Below are 16,860 nucleotides of genomic sequence, written 5' to 3'. Positions count from 1 at the left end.
CCGCCCCGTGCGGCGTGCGCGCGCCCGCCCCGCGCCGCCTCGCGCAGGCGCCGTCGGCCGGGGGTGGAGGTTGTGGGCGGTGGCGGCGGTGGCGGGGCGCGCGCTCTGGCTTTCGTTCCCCGGAGCCGGTTCGCGCTCCCGCGTCCCGGCCGCGGCGGCGGCGGCTGAGGCGGCGCGGGGGGAGGGCCGGGAGGGGGGGTGGCTGGGTGGGGGGAATGGACCGGGCGCGGCGGCCGCAGCGGCAGGAGCCGGCGCTTGAGCTGCAGCGGCGGCGCCGGCGGGGACGCCGGCCGCTCCTCCCCTCCCCGTCGGTGAGTGCGTGCCCCCGCCCGGACGCGGCCCCCTCTCGGCCCTCCGCTGTGGGTGGGGACGGTCGTGAGGGAGCGCGGCCCGCCGCCGCCGCCGCCGCAGGCCCGGCTTCGGGCGCGCGGCCTGGCGCGGCCGGGACCCTCGGTGGCCCCCGTTGGAGCCTGAAACCTCGGGCCTAGGGCTCGGCCCCCATCCTCCCGCCGGGCCCCGACCTCGCCCGGCTCGCAGCCCCCTCAGCATCTCCTCAGGCCGAGGTGAGGAGGGGCGCTGAGGAGTTGGGCCGTCCCCCACCCCCCGTGTTGAGGAGAAGGGTCGGGGGTCTTCGGCGCCCGCGAAGTTGGCCGCTGGGCCGGGCCGCTGCCACCTGAGACCAGTTTTGCACCTTTTGTTTTGATTTTGAACTTGTTTGACCGGGGTGGGGGGGTGCACTGGGGAGGATGGGGGCGCACTGGGGAGGATGGGGGGGGGCTGGGCTGCACCCCAGGGTGCCCTTTCTCAACTCTCTTCGGGAGGGGCCCGGGTGCAGCGAGTTGTACCTGTCTCCAGAGCCAGAGATCCGTTTCCAGTTGGCCAGTCCCGGCTTTTTCAGCCCAAGCCAAGGTGTAAATAGTGTTGGTTTGATTCACCCCTTGAACAGCGTCGGTGGCGAGGATTCTCCGCCTACCTGAGCCGTCGGCTGCTTTCTTTTCCTTGGCTCTGGTGACACATCGTTAGTCTTGGTAGAGCCTAGCCAGAGTTTGCAGACTGCATTTTCATCCTGACTTTCTTGTTACAGAGGAAAAAAAGGTGGTTCTCCCCCCCCCCCCATCCCCATCTAAAATGGTTGCTATAAGTCAAAGGTACCTATATCATAAGTATCTCTCTCTATAAAAGGCTTGAATTCCTCAATTAGGTTATCATTGTTGTTGTTCTTTTAAAAACACTTAGGGCTAAAAAAAAGTAAGATAGCTAGTTTAATTTTTAACAAAAGTTTGATGTGTTTATTCCATCATCCGTCCACTATCTTAACTTTTGGACCTCACTGGTTAAGCCAATCGCTGTTCTTTTTGAAGTACCTGTATATAGAAATTGTTGCAAAGATTGGAGGAAAGAACCTCATGATTAATGACATAGAATTCCTCCAGCAGGTAGTTACATTATTTTCTCTACTTGTAGATTCGAAGATTGAGATTGAAATTGTGAGTAGGTGGCACTTTTACTTATCATGTAACAAACGATGCGGATGGGGGGATTTAAACTCAACAATACCTTATCTTCAACTATGTTTGTGTCTGTGTGTGTTTGAAAGCACACACCCACTCTGGCTAGTATAGAAAGATTAAAAATCTGCTTCTGGTCTGTGGGTGGTAACCTTTTAATTTCTAGAGTTTTCAGCTGCCTACAGAATAGATTGCTGAAGCAGCACAGGAGAAATTTAGATATTAAAAATGAATTTGTATGTTATACAGGCTTGCAATTATGAGCACTTATTAAAGATTTGGCAAGGTGTAGCAGTTGTATACTATGTATGGAAATGAAGTGTCATAGACTGTGTCTTAGGATAAACAGTAGCACAATCAGTTGGCAATGTTGTGACATCTTGTAATAGTTGAGAGAATTTTTATGTGTACAAAACCCCTGTTGTCAGGAGGCTGAGATCTGAGGATCGCAGTTCAAAGCCAGCCCGGGCAGGAAAGTCTGTGAGACTCTCATCTCCAATAAACCACTAGAAAACTGGGAAGTGGCACTGTGGCTCAAGCGGTAGGGTGCTCACCTTGAGCTGAAGAGCACCGGGGCAGCACCCAAGCCCAGAGTTCAAGCCCCACAACCGACCAAAAAAAACAAAGAAAACCCCTGTTGCCTGTAGTATGATGAAGAATGCTGTCCTGGGCTAGTTGGTGACCACTAAAAAACTTTAAGCTGCTTGCACCTCTGCTCGATATTTCCTCTTTTCTGTAGGCGTTTTTATGCATATCATAAAACCTATAATGACTGAAGGACTTAAATTTTAAGTTCCTCGGAATGGCATTTATGGTCTGTCAATTAATTTATTCATCAAATATTTATTGAGCACCTTACTTTGTTTCAGATTTTTTTCTAAGCACTGGACTACATTGTAAGAGCAGGACAGACTGCTTTTATTAAACTGGATTCTGTGTATGTGGCTTGCATAGAGAAAAAGAATATAGAACAAAAAGCAGATATGGTAATTTCAGATAGTAATGTAAACCAGCAGTCACTAAACCTTTTTTGTGAAGGACAAGAAAGTAAATATTTGGGGCCTTACAAGTCCTGTTGCAACTCCTCAATTATTGTTTCAGTGCAGAAGCAACCATAGGTAGTATTATAAACTAGCATGTTTATTTTTTCTTTTTTATCATAATTTTTTAATGTGTATTGTAAAGTACATTTCAACTTGGTATTTCAGATGTGCATATACTGTGATCAGAATAATTCTTTGTATTGCTTTTATCTTTCCAACTAAACTTTTAGACACTGAAATTTGAATTTCATACAATTTTCACATGTCATGAATGTTTGTCTTTGATTTTTTTCCCTTCCAACCATTTAAATAGGTAAAACTTTTGTTGACTTTCAAGCCATACAAAAAAATACAGACAAGAGTTGTATTTGGCACACAGTATTTTTATGCAGTATGTGGACTTTTATAAAAAAAAGTTTGCTTATTCATAGTTTAGTTCATTACTATGGATGAACGAAATGAGCCATGTGACAAGCAAGTCAGCCAGAGGGTAGGTGGTGGGTTACATAGGAGGCCTTACTAGGGAGAAGATCTAGGACCTGAAAGATGGCCATGAAGCAGCATGTGCAAAGGTCTGCAGATAGACAGACACAGGCCTCTTCCATGTTATCCATTGTTGAAGTTCCTCATGTAACTTGTCATTTGTGCCTTTGTTGCTTTCAACTAGCTTGCTTTCCTCTTACCAAGTTTTAAAATCCTACCTATTGTAGAGTCTTAAAGTGTCTTGAGTTTTTTTTTTTTTTTTTTTGGTAGTGAGGCCTGACCTCTGGGCCTGGGTGCTGTCCCTCAGCTCTTCAGCTGTAGACCAGCACTCTACCACTTGAGCCTCAGCCCCACTTCCTGCTTTTACTGCTTATGTGGTGCTGAGGAATTGAACCGAGAGCCTCATGCATGCAAGGCAAGCACTCTACCACTGAGCCATCTTCCCAGCCCCTTGAGTTTTTTTTTATTTTTTACTTACCCAATTGCTCCTTTCTGAAATGTTCACAGTGACTTTCTGAGGCTTACTTGAATATTTTTAGTGCCAGAAATTTCATTACTTTTAAGTAGCCTGTGCAGTTTTTAGATCTAATTGTTAGAGTGTTTTTCTTTTAGGAGTTGATCTTTCTTCCTTGGCATAATCTTGCAGTAGAGTTCCCCCTTGGCCTAGGAGTAGGCCTGCGGATTAGTGCATGAGATACAAATCACATAAAGGGGCAATTTTTCTTGAAAATCATTTAAATTACTCAAAAAGTGTAGCGTTTATATTTTGTGTATATAGTCAAGTAAAATTCTTATGCACATTAGAGACTGAGAATCACCAAACTTGACTAAGAGGAGAGATGTCAATAACTTATTTTGTGAATATCTTAGCCTTCAAACTAGCTTTTAAAAATAGCCATCTAATCTCTATCATGGTGTGGGAGATGGTGGAGATTTCTGATAGTTTACTGCTTCAGTTCAGAGTTTTAAAAATTCTGTTTTTACATTTACAGATGTAAATATTAAACACAATGTAATACGAAAGGATGGTTAATAGTGTTCTCAGAATTTCAAAGTAGCAGAGATTTTTCACTTCATTGGCATACACACACACACATACATACATAAAATGTCCTTTGAAAAAGTTGTAGAGAACTGCTTCTTCTCTTTCCCTTTTGGCATTTCCTGTTGTGGTTCTACTGAGCAGCTGTCAATTTGTCCTTGAGCACTGGTCACATTTTACAGAGGTCAGCTTGTAAGTTAAATGGGTATATGATGTATTATTTCTGCCACATGACCCTTCAAGTATTTGTTCAGTGTTGTTAGATCTTTCATTTAAGTCTTTTCAGGGATCTTTAAACGTTTCCTTTTAGCTTTTTCTTATTTCCTGACCTTTTCTGGTTGTTCTGTAAGTGTGTTTATCTTTCTTTATTACATTGGTATCCTCCAGCACATTTAAAGATGTAAACTCAAATTTTATCTTCTTCCTGAAACATTCTCATATAATTCTAGACATCTCTATATTCTAAACATACATTTATCTTTAATGTTTGCATGTTTTTGTATTTTATACTTGTTTCATGAGCATTTTTTTTCACAATAAGACAAAAGTTTCTTGAGGGAAGAGAATCCTATTTTAGGCTTTTTTTGGGGGGAAGGAGTTCCCAGATGCACTAAATAAAATTAGTTATATCCATCACAAATATATTACATTTTTTAAAAATCTTTTAAAAAATAAACTTATTTTTGGAATAGTGTTAGGTTTACAGAGTTACGATGAAGCATTTAATACAGAGACATTCATTCTTTCTTTGTCTACTTTAGACCCAACTTCCCTATTATTGTCATCTTACATTGGTATGATACAGTTTCACAATGCATGAACCAATATTACATCATTACTAAGTCCACACTTTATTCAGATTTTTTTTTTGGGGGGGGGTCTGGTCGTGGGGCCTGAACTCTGGGCCTGGGTGCTGTCCTTCAGCTCTTCAGCTCAAGGCGAGCACTCTACCACTTGAGCCACAACGCCACTTCCGGCTTTTTTTTTCTGCTTATGTGGTGCTGAGGAATTGAACCCAGGGCCTCAGGCATGCAAGGCAAGCGCTCTACCACTGAGCCACTTTCCCAGCTCATTGTATGTTTTGATGGTATTGAGGTTTGAACTCAGAACTCCATGGTGACTAGACAGGCACTCTTATCAATTGAGTCATGCCTCCCTCCCTTTTTGCTTTAAGCTATTTTTTCAGAGGGAGTCTTAAGTTTTTTCTGGGGGGCAGGCCTTAGATCACAGTCCTCTTTCATCTATGCTGCATTGCTGGAATTCAGGCTATCCCACAACTACACTTTATTTGTTGAAGATGGTCTTGCTGTTTGGGCTAGGTTTAAACCATGGTCCTCCTGATCTTTACATCCCAGGTAGCTGGCATTATAGGTATGCACCACCTAGTGTGGCTGTGGGTATTTTTTGAGTACTTTCTTGCTCTTGCAGTGTAAGCTGCTTCAAGGCTTGTATATTTTTTGGTCCATTCCTATAATCAGTTGTTTCTTTAAGGAATCCTGATTCCTTTTTTTTTTGTCGGTCGTGGGACTTGAACTCTGGGCTTGGGCGCTGTCCCTCAGCTCTTCAGCTCAAGGCGAGCACTCTATCACTTGAGCCACAGCGCCACTTCCCCTGATTCCTTTTTATTTGAGAATGGTATTAGAGAAGCCAAGATCTTGCTGTTGTTTATTCTGAGTACAACTAGAGTGTTGTTGCTTCTAGGTGACAGCAAGAAGATGTGTGTATAAGAGAGAAAGCAAGGAGTTAGATGTTGATACTTTATCTGCACATATTTTAAATATTTCTGTATGTAACTGCCAGTATGCATATTAAGCTAAACAGGACTTACTTGGTATCGTAGAAATCGTTCTAACCCAACTTCCTTTGTGATCTGAAACCTCTCATTTTACAGTGAGAAACTTGGCTCACTGTCTGCTGTCTGTTTACTTCTTCAGTTCCAGGATTCATGTGTGGTGGTTTCAGAGTTGTTAAGCTGCATACCTATGGGAAACCAGCAACTAGAATATAGCACTATGGACAGTTCCTCTTGCCTTTAGTTTTTCCAACATTTCTTCATCAGCACTACTTTCCTGTAGATTTCATGTAGTTGCTGTAGATTTAGAGTTGTGTCACAGTCTGCATTCCATGTTGAGATCCCTGTACTTATTATGTAAGAATTTTCATTTTTTTAGGTTTACACTGTGCTTTTAAGATTCTGTAGGTTTTAGTGGAGTTTTAACGTCTCATAATCACTATGTTTTACCTCCTTGTTTACCCTGTGCCAGCTTTTAGCAACCTCTTAATGCTCTGTTTACTATCTACAGTTTTGCCTTTTCTAAAATAACATTGTATTAGCAGTTTTAAAGTGATTTTGATTGATTATTTTAATGAGCAAAATATTCTTTTTTTTTTTTTGTCGGTCATGGGGCTGAATTCTGGGCCTGGGTACTGTCCCTCAGCTCTTCAGCTCAAGGCTAGCTAGTGCTCTACAACTTGAGCCACAGCGCCACTTCTGGTTTTCAGAGTGGTTTATTGGAGATAAGAGTCTCAAGGATTTTCCTGCCTGGGCAGGCTTTGAACTGCAATCCTCAGATCTCAGCCTCCTGAGTAGCTAGATTTATAAGCATGAGCCACTGGCACTGGCACGTGGCTGCTGCTGCTGCTGCTGCTTCTTTTTTAAGGAGATACAGGCACTAGGACAATTAACATTTGGAAATGTATTTCTATATTATAAATTTTGTATAACATAAAATTTCCTCATTGACAAGTTAACTATGCGCAAGTGATTCAATTGCTTTTAGTACATTCACACTATTGTACAAATACTACGGTATTTGAAGTCTAGAACTGTTTTGTTATACCAAAAAGAAACTCTGTAGCCATTAAACAGTCTCTTCCTCTATCTCCTGAAGACTAGCAATCTTGATTTTTCTGAAATCTTGTGAATTAATTTTGAATATTTCATATACATCGAATCATAAAGAATAGGGCCTCTTGTTTCTGCCTTTACTCACAGCGATATATCAACATGCATGTTTTAGTGCTTTATTACTTTGTTATTTCTGAATAATATTTCATTATTTAGATATTTTGTTTGTTCATTTCTCAGTTGATGAGTGACATTGTTTCCACTTTTTTTCTTTCTGGCTTTTTAGTGGTTAATTGGAGATGAGAGTCTCAGAGACTTGGCTGCCTACACTGGCTTTGAACTGTAGCACTCAGAAACAGCCTTCTGAGTAGCTAGGATTGTAGGCATGAGCCACTGGCACTCAGCTGTTTCCACGTTTTGACTATAAGAATAATTCTGTTTTGCCTGGGCATGCCTATAATTATATAGCTTCTTGGGAGACTGAGGCTGGGGAATCATGTGAGCCCAGGAATTTGAGGCAGCATAGAAGACTATTTAAAAAAGAAATAAGGAAGGGAGGGGGACAGAGCTTATTCTTTTACATTTTTTGTCATTATAAAAGTGATGTACAGAGTGGTTACAGTTACTTTTTGGACAATGTCATTCCTTCCCTCTTTCTCGCCTAACTTTTTCCTTCCCATCCCCATTATAGTTCCTTTTCAATATAGTGTCCAATGAGTACCATTGCTGCATTTGCTCACCCTTTGTCTCTCCATTTCTGTGCCTCCCCTTATTTGGGCATTCTTGTATAAGTTTTTGTTGGAACATATGTTTCCAGTTTTCTTGGGCACATAACCAGTTCATTTCTTTGGATACAGTTATTATCACATAAAGTGGAAAGTTACTCAGTGATTTGACTCAAAGTGCTGAACAATCCTACCTTTCTGTGTCCTGGTATTCATTAGTGAAACTGAAATCACATAATTTTCTTCTTAACTCAGTTTTTCAGAGGAAAGTATTTTGGTCCAGATGAGATAGCAGTAGGTAGCCTTCCTTTCAAATTCTGACATAGGAACATCCTGAATTATGTTGTGTATTGTTCAGTTAACTTGTTTGAGGGTTGCAAGTGGTCTCTCAAATGAAGTTGGAATGTCAGATCTGCTAGTGGTCTTGAGGAGTTGGAACGTATGAACTATACTTAACTTGTGTTCAGGGGAGAGTAGGCAGTATTCCATTCTGTAATTCCATTCTGTATGCATCAGTGATGTTAAATTACAGAGGTTTGTTGCTACTAACCACATGCCCTCTGAGGTTTGAGCTGTAATAGTGCCCAATATTACTGTGTTCATTTTCTTGTTTCAACACCTGACCCTGATTTCATTTTGCAACTATTGTTTTGACATCTTGGCTTTGACAAATTTGTTTTCCTCAGGGAGACTTGGTAAACGTTGTTTTTTTTTTTTCTTTTGCTGATTTAGGGCAGTTTGATTAATTTTTTTAAACCTAATGTTTTCCAGACATCATAACAATGAGCATTCTTTTCTGTCTTGTAGCTTATTCTTAAATTACTGGTGTACCCTGGAGATACTAAAATATATTTAAATTATTTATTGACCACTATCATACTTATCGCAAGGAATTTTTCTCTAGACAACTCCTATAGATTTTTAAAAAACACTCTGTAATGGAACACTGCTGGTACTGAGAAGATTTTAGTTTTAATTTTGTTTCTCCAACAGGAAGACTCTTAGTTATCAGAAAAATAGCTTTACCTTAAGAGTCTGTCTCTGTCTCTGTCTGCCTGTCTGTCTCTCTGTAGTACTCAGGGCTCTGAGCACTTGCAAGTCAAGCATTCTCCTGCTTGGGCCCCACCTTTTTTTTTTTTTTTTTAGCTAGGGTCTCAATTTAAGCCCAGGCAGGCCTGGACTGCAATCTTTGGGTAGGAGGATTGTGCTTCCCTGGGGTGCTGGGGATGACAAGTGCAGTCACTGTGCCTTGCTTTTGTGTTCCCCTTGTGGTTGAGATGTCAAATGTGTATGGCCACGCCCAGCCATGGTTGAACTTTTATGCCCCTCTGGCCTGGAGCTTCATTCTCCCAATCTCTGCCTTTCAAGGAGTAGGATTATAGGCTTACGCCATTCTGCCCAGCTTAGAGCTTCTTATCACTTAAAAGAATGCTGATTAAAGTTTTGTGTAAAGTTCTGTTAATAAAGTACTTTGAGTATTTTGCAAGACAGGCATATTGAAAGATAAGTATATTGTGAAAATTCTTCATAATGATTTTTCTTTCCTTTAGCAATATGAATGAATGTTTTCCCAGTATAACAAGTCGTCCAAGTATGTGTATGTTATAAACCTCCTCTTTACCTATGTACTTACCATTCCCAGGACACAGTTCTGTGTGGCCCTAGGCTTCTGTGTAATATCATTTTCCTTCTGATTGAAGGCTGTAAAAAAAAAAAACAAAAACATTTCTTACAGTATAGGTTTGCTGATGATAAGTCTGTTTAGTATTTCTGAAGAAGTGTTTAGTTTGCTTCTGTTTGAAGAAGCTATTTTCACAGGGTATAGAATTATAGGTTGATCTTTACATTATTATTTTTTTTAATACTACTTTAAGGATGTTGCTTCACTGCTGGGTGCTGGTGGCTCATACCTGTAATCCTAGCTGCTCAGGAGGCTGAGATCTGAGGATCACAGTATAAAGCCAGCCTGGGCAGGAAAGTCCCATGAGACTCATCTCCAATTAACCACCAGAAAAGGAAGTTGCACTTTGGTTCAAGTGGTAGAGTGCTAGTCTTGAGCTGAAGAGCTCAGGGACAGTGCCCAGGCCCAGAGTTTAAGCCCCATGAGAGGGAGAGAGCGAGGGGGGGAGGGAGAGGGAGAGAAAGGGAAAGAGGGGGAGGGTGGAAGGGGGAGGGGAAGGGAGAGGAAAAAAAGATGTTGGTTCACTTTCTTCTGGCCTTTATGGTTTCCAAGAGAAGTTGGCCTTGATTGGGTTTATCTTTATTCTTCTATACATAATGTGTGGTGGTTTTTCTCAGGCTACTTTTACTTTTCCTTCTAAGAAATTCTTTTGTGTAGGGCTGGGAATGTGGCCTAGTGGTATTGTGCTTGCCTAGCATGCATGAAGCCCTGAGTTCCATTCTAGTACCACATACACAGAAAAGGCTGGAAATGGCTTTTTTTTTTTTTTTTTTTTTTAAACTATGGCTCAAGTGATCAAGTGCTAGCTAACCTTGAGCAAAAGAAGCTCAGGGACAGTGCCCAGGCCCTGAGTTCAAGCCTCAGGACTGGCGGGGGGGGGGGGGGGTAATAAATTCTTTTGTGTTTGCATACAACAAACAGTTTAGTTGCTTTAAGTACATTCGTAATCCTGGGCAACCATACACCACAATCCATTTCTGGAACTCTTATCTTGTAAAGCTGAAGCTTGGTACACTACTTTGCAGTCCCTTCCCCCCCCTCCCCCCCACCTAATGTTCTAGGTTAAGTCTATCACTTTGACTGCCCTGGGAATTTTGTATGATCGTAGTGAGATGGGAATCTTGCCAATGTTTTGCACAGACTAGCCTTGAATTTCAATCCTCCCAACCTCTGCCTCCTAAGTAGCTGGGTTTTACATGTGTTAACCACAGCTCCTAGCTCCCCTTTGGTGCGTGTGCTCTCTCGCACTCGTGCACTCTCCCCCCAACCCCCCAGCAACACTGCACTCTTTTGGATGATTATTTCTGGTCATGTAGACATTTGAATTTTTGAATTAGTAGTTGTATTTGTGGTTGTTTTGGTACTACTAGGGTTTTGAACTCAAGGCCTCAGGTTTACTAGGCAGTCACTCTATCACTTAAACCACAACTCCAGCCCCATAGCATTTGTTTTATAAGATGCCAGAATGCTTGGACCTTTTGGCAGACCACTAATACTGTTTATCTCTATTTGGTTGGTGTGTGATAGGACTATTATTTTTTGTGAAAAACTGGAAAATGAGTTTTTGGATTTATTTTTATATTTTCTAAAAAATTGTATGTACATATGCATGCATATATGATAGGGTCTTACTCTATAGCTCAAACTGGCCTTGAAATTCTGTCCTCCTGCCTTAGCCTTTAGAGTGCTGGTTTATAAGTCTGTACTACCATGCATTGTTTGCATTTAATTTTATTATTATGAGGGATCAGAAGAGAGCTGATTCCCTGTCAGTGACAGGAGCAACAGGGACATCTGCACTTGGTTAGTTGTATTGCCACTATGTGATTTTAATTGGAAAGAATTTATAGCCTGAGTGAGAACTAGAGAACTAGAGATTTTCAGCTACTTAGTAGTGTTTCTTGTTCTCTTGCACCTCTGACCCAGCAGATGTTAGTGTTACCCTCTGGGGAAGACACATACACAGCACTTACTTTCTTTTTTTATTTCAAATTTTTTTATTGTGATTAAGTGATTACATAATTCCCCAAATTTCACAGTATTGGGGGATAGTGATGCTTAGTATAAGTCACAAACACATTCTAACTTTCATGGGGCAAATTGTCTATCGTGGTCTATAACATTTATGAGTTCTATGAGCTTTGACAATGCAGTTATTTCTTCCACACTGGGTGATATGTACATTTCTTTTGTTTTGCATAGCATCAGCTGTTCCCTCTTTCCCACTCATTCCCTCCCTCCCATCGCTGCCATTGAGTTGCTTAGTTCATTTTGATCAATGTCCAGTGCAGCTGATGGGTCCCACTGTTCTATGTTTTTCCCTGATTCCCTCTAGTTCTGTGTTGTCATCCTGATTTCCCTCCAGTGCACTTATATACCATATATATGATCAGCAGCATGGAGTTATTTAGTAGTGATTTGACCAGATAAGTGTAAGTCCTTTGTTTCTTTTTTTTTTTTTTTTTTTTAGTCCTTTGTTTCTTAAGCCTTGTTAAGTTTGTCATATCACCTTATGTTTTGGATTTAACATCCACTTATTAGGGAGACCATGTGCTGTTTGTTTCTTTGCTCTTGGCTTACCTTGTTCAACATGATTTCTTCTAGCTCCATCCATTTCCCTGCAAATGCCATTATTTTGTCCTTTCTAATGGCTGCATACTATTCCATTGTGTATAGATACCACAATTTTTGGATCTATTCATCTGTGGTGGGACATCTGGGTTGTTTCCATATCCTGGCTATTGCACATACAGCACTTTCTTCAGACGTTAAAGCTTGGTGAATAGCTGTTCTACATGGTCAGAATGTTCACATGGTATAGAGTTCATTCTCCCAGATCAGATCTGTGTGTGTGTGTGTGTATATGTGTGTGTGGTGTGGGATACTAAGGTATGAACCCATGGTCTCATACATGCTGGGAATGTGCTGTGCTTCTCGAATCATTCCCCACCATTTTTTTCCTTTAATTCTCCTACCCCTATAGGATCTTGAGTTTTTTCAGGGAAGTTTTTTGGATCTTGGTCAATTGATTCTTTTAGTTAAGCCTTCCTCACAGCTGAGAGTATAGATGTACATGCCCATGTCTGGTCCTTGCATCACCCTTTTTTCCCCCCATTTCCTGGAATTCATTTTGATAAAATTATTATATGATCAGAGGCACGGAGGCATTAAACTCTTGTGATTCTTAGCTGTGAACATTCTCCTTTGGTCTCACTGTGTGGGAATGCCTAGAATCCTGCATAATTTATCTTATCCCAGTGTATTTTAGATCTAATTTTGGTATTTGGATCACTTTTTGAATGATATTTTAAGTTTTGTTTTTTTTAACTGTTATTTTTAATGGTTCTGTGATTGAACTCAGGGCTTTGTGCATGCTAAAAAGCATTCTACCACAGAGCCACATTCCAAACTCTATTTTCTAAGTTTTTTAAAAAGAACTTTTGGTGAAACATTCTGGATCATAACTGTTCATCTTCATCTGTACAAGGGAAGAAGAGAACTCTGGAGGTTCTGAGGGGTTCTGTCTCTTCTTCTGCACTCACGTTTGTAGGCATCCAGAGCAGTATAGAACAATCATATACCCATGTCACTGTCCTCCCTAGGACTCTGTTCTTCTTTCATTCGCCCTATTTTCCTTTGCCCCATTTTCTTTCCTAGCAAGAACTTCCTTATTGCATATAGATCAATGGTCATTTCTTAGCACTCTTCTTGGATGTTAGTGGACCTGTGCTTAGACTTACAAGTGTCAAGAAGTAGTTTCAGTTTTTATTCTCAGATTGAGATAATGACTGATGAACTTTGTTCCCATTCTGCGTTAACCTGGATAGTTTGGGGAAAGTATCCACAACATAATATTTGGATATGTAATTTTATAGTTTATTACAGTATTATTTATTAGAAGAGGTGTGATAATGCAGATTTTGAACTAAAAATTGAGATTCCAGTCTTAAGTTTTGAGATTACCCTGATGCTTTAGTGTGTTTGTTACTTTAGGTTTTTACTTTACTTTGAAATGAACAAATTGTTACTTGCCTTACACAGCTCATGGGCATGGGGTTGTTGAGAATTAAATGAGAAAATAGGTGAGAAAGGCTATTATAGTAATATAAAGGATTATTATTGCATTTTGTAGCATTGTAGACATTTCAGTTCTTACCAATCAAAGCCTTCTTTTTTCTTTTTTTGAACTTTGATGTTATAAGCCTGCCCTGATCATGAATCAGATTTTAAAATTTCTATCCTTTTTTGTTTGCTCTTTGAGACAGGGTCTCAGTGTATAACCCAGGATGGCCTGATTCTTCTGCTCCAGCCTCCCAGTTACTGGGCATTATTGGCCAACTCCCATCTTTACTCATGAGTCCACAGTAGGTTTTTTTTTTTTAAAGCTATTTATTTATTTATTTATTTTTATTGTGAAAATACCATACAGAGGGGTTACAATTACATGGGCAAGATAATGAGTACATTTCTTATCAAGCATTGTTGCCTCCTCCTTTGTTTCCCCTTCCCATCCCTTCCCATCTCCTCCCTCCCTCTGCCTCCCCTACATCCCCCCCCCCCATAGGTTTTTTTGTTTGTTTTCTTGTGCTGGTACTAGGACTTGAACTCAGATCCTAGGCACTGACCTTCAGCTTTTTGTCTCAAGGCTAGCATTCTACCACTTGACCCACGGTGTCACTTCTGGCCTTTTGGTGGTTATGAATATTAAAATCTCACCGACTTTTCTGTCCTGATTTGCTTTCTATCATGATTTTTAGATCTCAACCTCCTGAGTAACTAGGACTATGGGTGCCACCAACACCCAGCTACAATAGGTTTTAAAAACATGTTGCTAAGTTTTCACTGAATAGGTGTTCGGCATATAGCATTTTAAAAAGTAGACTTCTTAGCTGGGTGCCGGTGGCTCACGCCTGTAATCCTAGCTACTCAGGAGGCTGAGATCAGAGGATCTCAGTTCAAAGCCAGCCCGGGTAGGAAAGTCTGTGAGACTCTTATTTCCAGTAAAACACTAGAAAACCGTAAGTGACTCCATGGCTCAAGCAGTAGAGCTGCTTGATCTGAAGAGCTGAGGGACAGCGCCCAAGCCCAGAGTTCAAGCCCATGACCAACAAAAAATAAAATAAAATTAAAAAAAAGTAGATTCTTGAATGTGACGCTGAAAGAAAAGTTAACGTCCATAATAAGGAACTATTTTAGAATATTCATTGGATACTGTTTTGAAGAAAAAACTCATTTATTATTTTGTGCATTTGTGAAAAATTTGTTGTGGTTACTGTTCTGGGTACTAGAGGAGAAAATAAAAATTTCTGCCTTCATAGAGTATACATTGTATATTATGTGTGGAGACAAAGTAAACAAGATCAATAATAAGTATAAAAATATAAATGTAATTTTTAACCTTTTTAAAAAAATGGGACAAGGTCTTGTTGATTTGCAAGATCGTTTTGATTCTTCTCCACTTCTAGAATAGCCTTTCTTAATTAAAGCCATTAGCAAGTATCACTGAATACTTATTTAACAATTATATAAGGAATGAAAAATAATTATATTTTTAAAAATGCCAAAATTGTTAAAGAAAATTACCATTTTAAAAAATATAATTTTATTGTTATTATTAAGGTGTTGTACAAAGGGGTTACCATTTCATAAGTCATATGATGAATACATTTTTTTTGAAAAATAGCATTTGATGGTCTGTGTGATAGTTCACATGAGGATAAATCTCTTCTTTGACAATTTACTAGACATAGACAGCTTAGAAAGTAAACATACAAACACAAAGCTATTAAACTATTTAACATCTTAGTTTTATTACTCTTTGGTACTTTTTTGTTGTTGGTGGTGGTTGTGGGCTTGAAACCCAGTCCTGGGTGCTGTCCCTGAGCTCTTTCACGTAAAACTAGCACTCTACCACTTTGAGCCACAGTGCCACTTTGGGTTTTCTGGTGGTTAATTGGAGATAAGACTTGGAGATAAGAGTCTCATGGCCTTTCCGGCCTACACAGATTCTCAGATCTCAGCCTTCTGAGTAGCTAGGATTACAGTGTGAGCCACCAGTGCCCAGCTTACTCTTACTGTTTTTCATGCTTTATTTGCCAGTAAACTGCATAGAGCCCTGTGATTTCAGTCTCCTCCTTCCCTTCCCCCACCCCACTCCACCCTAAGATTTGAACTCGGGGCCTTGCACTGGCTTGGCTTTTGTGCTTTACTCTGCCACTTGGATCACACCTCCAGCCTACTTTTTTGCTGGTTATTTAGGAGACGGAGTCTCTCAAATTTTCATACCTATGCTAGCCTTGAACTGTGATTCTACAGGTCTCGGGCTCCCAGCTAGCTAAGATTACGGTCATGAGCCACCATTACCCAGCTTTTTAATTTAATTTAACAAAGTTTTAGCAGGGTTTCGTTGTATTATTTTCATACCTATACTGTATGTTGTTCCTCTTGCTCCTCCTTGCTTTACAGTGTTTGAAGTTTCATTATGCTATGTCCTCTATCCCTCATTAACTCCTTACCCTTTCCTCCTCCCCTTGAAACCTAGACAAGTCCCCCTTTTACATTTGTGTCCCATTACTATTATTAGCATCATCATCAGCTTTCTAGGTCTATTTCTACAAATGAGTGACAATGTGATGTTTGCCTTTTTGACCAGAACTAGATTCAGTTTTATAATTTTCAAAAAAGTCTACATATTTCAGCTCAGGCTTCCTAAATAATAATTATATATTCAAAGGTGTCTTTGATGAATAGTTAACTGAAATAATGAATGTGTCTAAAACACTCAATAATAAAATATGTAATTTTTTGTGATTTGCTTTATGTAAATTCTGTAAAGCCATTGCTTTCATCCACTGTGGTCAATTAGTGATTCAGTTCAATGGAGTTGGATTTAGCCAGCATATAGAGTTATTCCAACATAGAGCATCACTATTTTTTGTTGTTGTTGTTTTGGTCCGGTAATGGGGCCTGAACTCTGGGCCTGGGCGCTGTCCCTCAGCTCTTCAGCTCAAGGCTAGCGCTCTACCACTTGAGCCACAGCGCCACTTCCGGCTTGTTTTTCTTTTTGCTTATGTGGTGCTGAGGAATCGAACCCAAGGCCTCATGCATGCAAGGCAAGTGCGCTACCACTGAGCCACCTTCCCAGCCCCAGAGCATCACTTTACATGAATTATGGATTGGCACTTTTATTTATGATAACAACTGTGATGAAATTGCCATGTCACTTTCTTTCTAGATTCAGAGGTTAGTGTTGGAATATTGTAAGAAAACTCCTTTAATAGTTTGTACTATTCCCGATGTGATGTCTACAGACTTGGCATAGTTTTGTGTTATCTTCATCCTTTTTCTTTTATTAATTAGTGGTTCAAGGGTGTTTCATTTTCATATATCCATTTATGTATGTAGTACAATCTTGATCAGTCACCACCTATCTCTCTCTTTACCAATGGATAATGTTTCGCAAGTAAAGTCAACAGATTTTACTGATAGATTGTGTTTGTGCTGTGCAGGAAAGCATAATTTAGATTGACT

General features: G+C 40.4%; 1 protein-coding gene across 4 annotated transcripts in view; it reads left to right on the top strand.

Annotated features, from left to right (window-relative positions):
- The first annotated feature begins 216 nt into the window (after positions 1-216).
- LOC138824833 (transmembrane and coiled-coil domains protein 1) overlaps positions 217-16,860 on the top strand; it is a 139,240-nt gene continuing 122,596 nt past the window's right edge. For 2 of the 4 annotated variants that reach the window (XM_070019186.1, XM_070019182.1), the window contains exon 1: positions 217-311. The gene's annotated coding sequence lies outside the window, so the exon portion shown is untranslated. Of the gene's footprint in view, positions 312-482; positions 564-13,648; positions 13,695-16,860 lie in introns of those variants that run through there. The other 2 variants (XM_070019184.1, XM_070019183.1) reach the window with 2 other exon arrangements.

The sequence above is a fragment of the Dipodomys merriami genome, unplaced genomic scaffold (assembly GCF_024711535.1).
Source record: "Dipodomys merriami isolate MVZ:Mamm:240054 unplaced genomic scaffold, mDipMer1.0.p SCAF_13, whole genome shotgun sequence".
Classification (NCBI taxonomy): Eukaryota; Metazoa; Chordata; class Mammalia; order Rodentia; family Heteromyidae; genus Dipodomys; species Dipodomys merriami.
Note: the sequence above shows the minus strand (reverse complement) of the source record. Positions and strands in the feature narration are given on the sequence as shown.